Source organism: Rattus norvegicus, chromosome 18, assembly GCF_036323735.1.
Source record: "Rattus norvegicus strain BN/NHsdMcwi chromosome 18, GRCr8, whole genome shotgun sequence".
Classification (NCBI taxonomy): domain Eukaryota; kingdom Metazoa; phylum Chordata; class Mammalia; order Rodentia; family Muridae; genus Rattus; species Rattus norvegicus.
In genome coordinates this window covers 53,392,485-53,400,049 of record NC_086036.1, presented here as the reverse complement: position 1 = coordinate 53,400,049, position 7,565 = coordinate 53,392,485, and positions in this window count along the sequence as shown.

Genomic DNA, 7,565 nt, shown 5'->3' with positions numbered 1-7,565 from the left:
GTGGATCACTTAAGTGACAGGACCATGACAGGAAGAGGAACATGACAGGGTTCTTGTGGTCCACGCATTACAGGTTGCTTCCCGTTACCAGTGCTGCTGCTTTCTCTGCCATCATTTTACCCGGCTCACTGCTTTGTTTTCACGCTAACAGAAATGTCTGTTTTCCTTTTGTCCTCTTTTTTTTTTTTCTCCTAAGGGGGGGGGGGTGTGCAATCAGTGTTGTATGTTTTCCCAGAGAGATACTGTCCAGAACCTTGTCCCAAAGGACCGTAGCTCTGATTCATTTTTTTTTAATTGCTTCAACATTTTGTTTCTACCCTTGCTAATGTTGGTAAAATTCATGCCATAAAGAAATAAACTTTAGAGGACATGAAAGGACAGGCTGCGTAGCTGTTTACTCTCTTGGTAATGAGTTTGCTCTTCTGTACTCTGAGCTTCCCCAACTTGAAGCTGGCCCTCCAACACACTCTCATTTCCCAAACAGTGCTGCACAAAGGGACACTTAGCATCCTTTCTTCATGGTGTGGCAAACTTCTAGTAAGAGGAGAGTACCAAGTCCTTTCGTTAGTTGCCTAATTTGGTGTTCTTCCCTCCCCCACCGTCAACCAGGAATGTCTAAAGACACAACAGCATTCCACTGCTCAGTGGCACCCACTTTCAAGGTGTGCTTCTCAATGCCCCCCCTCTGTGCATTTCTTCTAGCATGAACATGGTAGGTAATACTCAAACCTGCAAACTTGAACTGGACAGAGTATTGGGGTTTTGGACTCCACCTTGATGACACTTACTAAACTTTATTGTCACATGGGAAATCATCATGCTCCTCATCAGAGGCCACGAGAGCCTTCCTGTCCTCATCGTATACCCTGGGGGATTCTTGTAAATCTTCCGTAAGTCTATCTTCATCCTGGGGAAACTGGGAACTTCGCTCAGCCTCCAGCTCCTCGATCTTCTTTTCCTTTTCCGCTAAGACGTCTTCGAGCTGAGTGATCTTCTCAGTCTGAAGGGAAAGTTGGGTGGACAGCTCCATAATCAGGGTAATCTTTCTGTCACTTTCTTCCACAGGTGGGAGACCTCCGTAGAGCACTTCCACCGAGTTGGTTGCTAAAGCAAACAAACAAACAACAAAAGAGGAAAGTCATTTTTCCGTCGGAGTTCCCAGAACTCAGAGAGCAAAAGAGGAAAACGCTTTGTTTTGCATATTCTCGAAGGACAGCCCAAATGTTGCAACACTTGTGAGACGGCCTGAGAACAGAAGCCAGATTCCCATGAGAGGAGAGAGTAGGGTGCTCATGAATGAACGTGGAAGCCTCGGATAGGAAGAAAAGTCAGTCCTCACCATATCATATATATATATATATATATTATATGCATATAAATATACATACATTCTACTTTCAATTAAGCAAGGGAATGTGCCAACCTTGAAAATACAAACCCCAAACAGCAGCCATCCCAGGATTCATTCTTTTCTTCCCACAAAGAATCATTCACAAAAGCTTCAATAAGGAAAATATACTTCAAATTATACTTTTATGTGTCTGAAAAACAGTAGCAAAACTTGCCCTTGCTCCTTTCAGAGGACACGGCACTATGGAAAGACAAATTTCTCAGCCCAAGCTTCAGAGTGGTCAAGAGTATGATTTGAGCCCAGTCAGGAAATTGCTTGCCTGGGACCCATCATAGAGATTCAGTTTTTTTTTAGGTCGGAAGACTGGTCGATATTTTAAAATAAAATTGAACATCCTCTAGGACATCAGTTAATCCAGTACCATGGCCATTAGCAAATCTCTGAGTTGAGGATGCAGAAGTGAGGGAGGGGAAGGAGAGTCCACCAATGAGATGAAAGGTGAATGATTAGCACATTTTCCAGGCGTCCTGGAAAATGAATCCCACAACTCAGCCTATTGGCCTCTGAGGAGTAAACGCCATCTTATTAGACCTCAGAAATGCCATCCTCCTTACCACTCTGTACTTGGGATTTTCACCATCAAACTTCTCCGAGTCATGCAAAAATCAGACTTAGGTGTAAATAGTAAGGGATTTCAAGGGCTTGGATATCAGTTTATGGATAATGGAGCCAATAGCATCCTGATACGTGGATTCAATAGTTGACATACTATAATGGGAAGCCCATTGTTTTCTCCATTCTCAGTGAAGACAAGGCCAAGGACCAAATCTAATATACTCTTGCGAACCATGGCTAAGCAGGCTTTCTATCCAAGCCAGGTTGCGATGGCTATGCCTAAATTTCTAGCACTCAGGGGAATGTGACAGGAGCTAAAGGCCAGCTAGGGATATAGAGTGAGACCCTTACACACACACACACAGATATGCTGCAAACATATCTGCTACCCCCCCCCTGTGTGTGTGTGTGTGTGTGTGTGTGTGTGTGTGTGTGTTTTCAGGTAAAGAATCACCCAAATTCATTAGTGAATAAAAGTTAGAACCTTTCCTAATAATCTCAGGGGAAGCTTGGATACCTGTAGCACAATAGATGGGATGAGGAGACACCAAGCCATTCTTTGATCTTAGGAATTATTATTGCAAATTATTACATTTCAAGGATGTCTTAGAAATTTTAGTTCTCATTATGTGAAATGCTAATGTTGATGTTGAAGGACATAGTAATTTGCTCAACTCTCTTAAGTTAGAGAGCAGCAAAAGGAGCAGGGGAGACACTCAGTGGTTCACAGCACACACTACGCGTCTGCGCCTGTCTCTGGAGGCAAAGTGTTCCTGCTGTTCCAGCTGCTAGGAGGATCTGACATCCTCAGATACCCTCAGATACCCTCAGATACCTTCTGATACCCTCTGATACCTTCTGATACCCTTAGATACCCCCTGATGCCCTGTGATATACTCTGATAACCTCTGATACCCTCAGATACCCTGAAATAACCTCCTCTGGCCTCCACAGGCACTGGCACACACACACACACATGACATAGATTCACAGAGGCAGGCAGGCAGGCAGGCAGGCAGGCAGGCACAGACGAGCGTGCGCACATGCACACACACACACACACACACACACACACAGAGAATAAAAAATAACAAAAGAAAGGACAGTGAGATATAACATTTTACAGAGTTCTTTGGTTGGTTGTCTCTGAAGAAGGCATATGCATTTCAGCTCAGGAAAAGCTGTCCTTTATTAGAGTGTTCTCCTTAGCTTCTGACACACTATGGGCCCCACATATTACATCGGGCCAGAGCTGTGCTGCCGGCTACAGTAACCAACCACATATGACCAATAAGCAACTGGATATGGCTATTCTGACTTAAGGAGTGCTGTAAAGGTGAAACAGGCACTGATTGAAAAACACCTAGCTTGGAAAAAATGTGAAATATCTCATTAATTTTTGCTGTTATTAAAGTAGTAATATTTTGGCATCAGATAAAGCATGATGTTGAAATTTATTTCATCCACACATTCTACCAGAAAGTTGCAATCACATGGCCTGAGTTTGTGAAACTCTCATATTCCCATTGGTCAGTGCCGGGCAGGCATTTCCTTTGGGTGAGCAGTCTCTGAGATCCGGGCGGCTGTGCAACTTTTGATGTACATGGCTACCCTGTCCTCACAGGTATTTTGGGAAGGAGGACTGGTCACTCTCAACAGATCAATTTTTTGTCTGTGTCCCCGAGAGTGGAAGTGTGGAAATGCAGGTTTGCAATGGGTTCTTATGGTCTGAAGTAGGTTTCAACAGTAGTGGAAAGGAGAAGGCGAAAGATCCCAGCAAGGTGAGGTATGTGGACAGAGGCCGAGAAGAACACCAGGGTGGGAAACCAAGCTTGGCAGCCCAGGGGTGGTGACAGATGTGTCTGGAGCTCCTACCCTTGGGCGTGCTTGGCTGCTAACACCTTTCACTTTGACCCCTCTGTCAAATTTCTCTCACCTCTCCTTGTCCTTCACTGTGAAATGAAAAACCAGAGTACAGTGCCACTCCAGAAGCCACCCTGGTCTCCCCATTTTTCCTCTTCTCCTTCCCCCAACTCCTTCTTTCTCTCTAAGATAAATGAAAGTAGATATGGTGAAAGTCTTATGTAGTCTGAAGGAGTCAGGCTATGTAGTATTATAGATAAATACCTTGATCGTCTGCTCCTAATGATAAATGGGCAAAGTACAGCAACCAGAGGCCTTACCTAGGTGAGGTTAGATAGTACATTTAAATTCTTACTCTGAAAGAGAACGGCAGAGAGAGAAGGTGGAAAAGGAAAGACATGCAGAGACATGGCGGGGTTCAGTAGGATCACATACTGGGTGTCTTAGGCAGTGGACAGTTTCTCATAGTTCTAGAGGTGGCACATCCCGACCTGGAGGATGTTCAGACTCTTCTTGGCTTGTAGGTGCCCACCTTCTGTGGCCCCATGGAGGGTGAGAGACTGGAAGTGCAGTAGTTAGTATCCCTTCCTCTTCGCTGTTTTTGACACAGGGTCTTACGGAGCTCAGATGGGACTCAAACGTGATCATTCTGCCTCTGCCTCCAAAGAGCTGGGATTATAGGTGTGCACGTACCCAAAGATTATTTATTTTATTTTGTGTAACATGCGGATGCAGGCCACTTAGAGGAAAGGAGAGGGTGTCACATCCCCTGGAACTGGGGTTGCAAATCATTTTGAGCTGCCATATGGGTGGTGGGAATTGAATCCCGGTCTTCTGGAAGAGCAACCAGTTCTGTTAACCGCTGAGCCATCTCTCCAGTTACTGGTGTCTGTTCTTAAGGGCGCTACCAGCATCTGTCACAAGGACCCTATTCTCTCCTCAGTCAAGCCCAACTTTCATCGAGCACGTTCTGATTGCCATTGTGCCAGAAGTCCAGCCTTCAACATAATTGATCGATTGGCCGATCGATTGATTGATCAATCTGTGGCTCAGAAAGTTGACAATTAGAAAAGAATTAGACAAAGACCAGGACGCTGAGCAAAGGAGAGCTGGAGAGAATCCTTAAGCTCCCCACGGCATTGTTTCTCTGTACGAAATGAAGAAGCTGAGCAGGAGACGAGCTAATGGGTATGTATGATAAAAGGGGTGTTTCGAGCTAATGGGTACATATGACAAAAGGGGTGTTTCCTACAGAGTGATCTTATTGTTGATCTCTTTAGGCGTACAACACAAAAAACATGTGTTCCCTTTCTTATGTGCGGGGATACACATGTGCCATGGTGCACGTGTGAAGGTCGCAGGAGCCTCAGCGGTTGTTTCTGGCCTTCCTCTCTTTGAGATTGGATCTCTTGTGGTTTGCTGCTCTGCTGTGTACCCCAGGCTAGCCCGTGAGCTTCCAGAGATTCTCCCATCTCATGGAGGAGAGCTGGGGTTAGAGATGTTTGCTCTCCATAGATTCTGGGAAGTACTCAGTAACCATTGAGCAATCCTCCTAGCCTCCTGCTTGCCCAAAATGGCAAAGGCTTTTGAAAATCTTCGTCAAGCTGAGGGAACATGTACACTAGCTGTCTAGAACATTATCTCAGGCTCCCCTGGTTGTTTTTGAAAGCAACAACTAATCATTCCTTTCCCTTTTCCTTAACAGCAATCACTCCTTTGTCGCAGGAGTGACAATGCTCTCTAAGGTTCTGACAGCTTACATGTCCCAAATCTCAAATACTCACAGTCTCCCAGACTTCTGCCAGCAGATGAGATTGATATCTCAAGTTGCAAAGTCATGCCTGCTTGGTTATGGAGGGCCTTCCATCTGACCAAGAAAGCTAAGTTTTCATTCCCTACCCAGAGTTTCAAAGACAGAGACTGTGAGAGAGGCACAGACCTGACTAGCCACAGCCAGAGTGTGAAGCTGCCATACTTGCAGGAAGTTTTGTCAGCATGTGACAGCTCTTGTTATTTCTCATTTCCGACCACACTTAACACAGAGGTGAATGGGCTGAGAGAGTAGCTCGGTGGTGGAGAAAAATGCTTGACCGTACGAACAAAGCCAGTCCTCAGTCCTGATGGGGGCAAATAGACATCAAATAGGAATAAAACAGAGAGTTAAAGATTGCAGCAAGGAGAAGATGAAACAGGTTATCACTTTAATGTGAATTATCTCCCACAGGTTCCTGTGCTGCATGCCTGAACTCAGCTGTTGTGTGGTGGGCTTTTTTTTTTTCTTCTTGAAGTTAGTGAAACAGTAAGAAATAAGACATATTTGGAGGAAGTAGGTCTTTGATGGCAAGCCTATATCTGGTCCCCAATTCCTACTTTGCTCCCCACTCCTTGACTTTTATGAAGTGAATAGCCTCCTCCCTGATAGGCTCCTACTGCCACGATGTTCCACCAAAGTCATGGTCTAGGTAACCACAGACTGAATGCTCTGAAACCACCAGTCAACACATTCCTTTTTTCCTTCACAGCAATGAGAAAAGTGGACAATACACGGGTGGTGGAAGTCAGGCATGTTTAGCATGTTTAGGTTAAGAATGAGGAATTCAGGAGCGTTCTTGCGTCTGGCTTGAGCTGCTCACTTTTCTGTATTGGCCTGGAAGGAGCAAACGATAGTAGAGCTGTGACCTGTGCCTTTGGGCATTTCCTCCTCATCCTCACGGTCACTGCACTCTTAGCAAAGCTCCTCAAGAAAATTACACAAAAAATAGCCAATAGTGCCTAAGTAGATTATAGCAAAGGGAACCAGACTTAAAGGGATAGCTTAGAGCCTAAGAGTTGGGATGCATTTTTGAGGACAGTTTGTGTTTGTTTGTAGCCACTGCAGGAGTTCTAGAAAGCTCCACAGTGATCCTCTAATCTGGTATCCCTCAGACTTTTTGTCTATTAGCCAGTGAACTGTAACCAAGGGATAATATGTGTAACGCATCGTTCCTGAGGGTACAATCATCAATTAGTGAGTGCAGGAGTTCCTACCATAGTGAATGGCTTTAAGCACCCTATTGCTGAAAAGGGGTGTCTCCTTTAAGTCCATTTGTTGCTGTCTCCTCCAAGTACTTACTGAACTGAGAATCACTAGTTTAGGAATCAAATGTGGCCTACTTTGTTTTTAGCTGGGACACAAGAATCTTCTGTGGACATATTTAGCTCATTCATTTTCCTAACAATTAGTGCTTGGGCCTTTGTACACAGAGCATGATGATGAAGAGATGTTGGCTCCTGCAGTCATGTTCTGCTGCTATGGGGCACGGGAATGGCAGCCCTGAAGGACAGTCCTGATTAGCATGAACAATTACCCGCACTGGGCACTCACTCTGACAGGTTTGCTGGGTTTTCTTCCTCCTTGTTTTTCAAGCGGATGCTGAGCTTGCCAAGTATTTACTCAATAAGAAAGACTCAGTGTTGAGGTGATTAAATACCTCATCTTAGAGTCACCCAGGATTACTGCTCAGCCTCTAAGACTGTGCCAGCCTCCTCCTCTGTGCAAATGCCCATCCCTCTGAGTCACTTAGGGCTGGTTTCGAAAATCCTATATGCTTGCCAATGTCCACTGGGGAGTTGGGGTTCACCCCTTGTCATACATCGGCTCCCAACTGGCACACTAGTTGGGATATGCCTCTTCCACTTACATATAAAAAAGAAGAAATAAAACTCTTCCTAGTTTTCTGTCTTTCTTAATAATAAT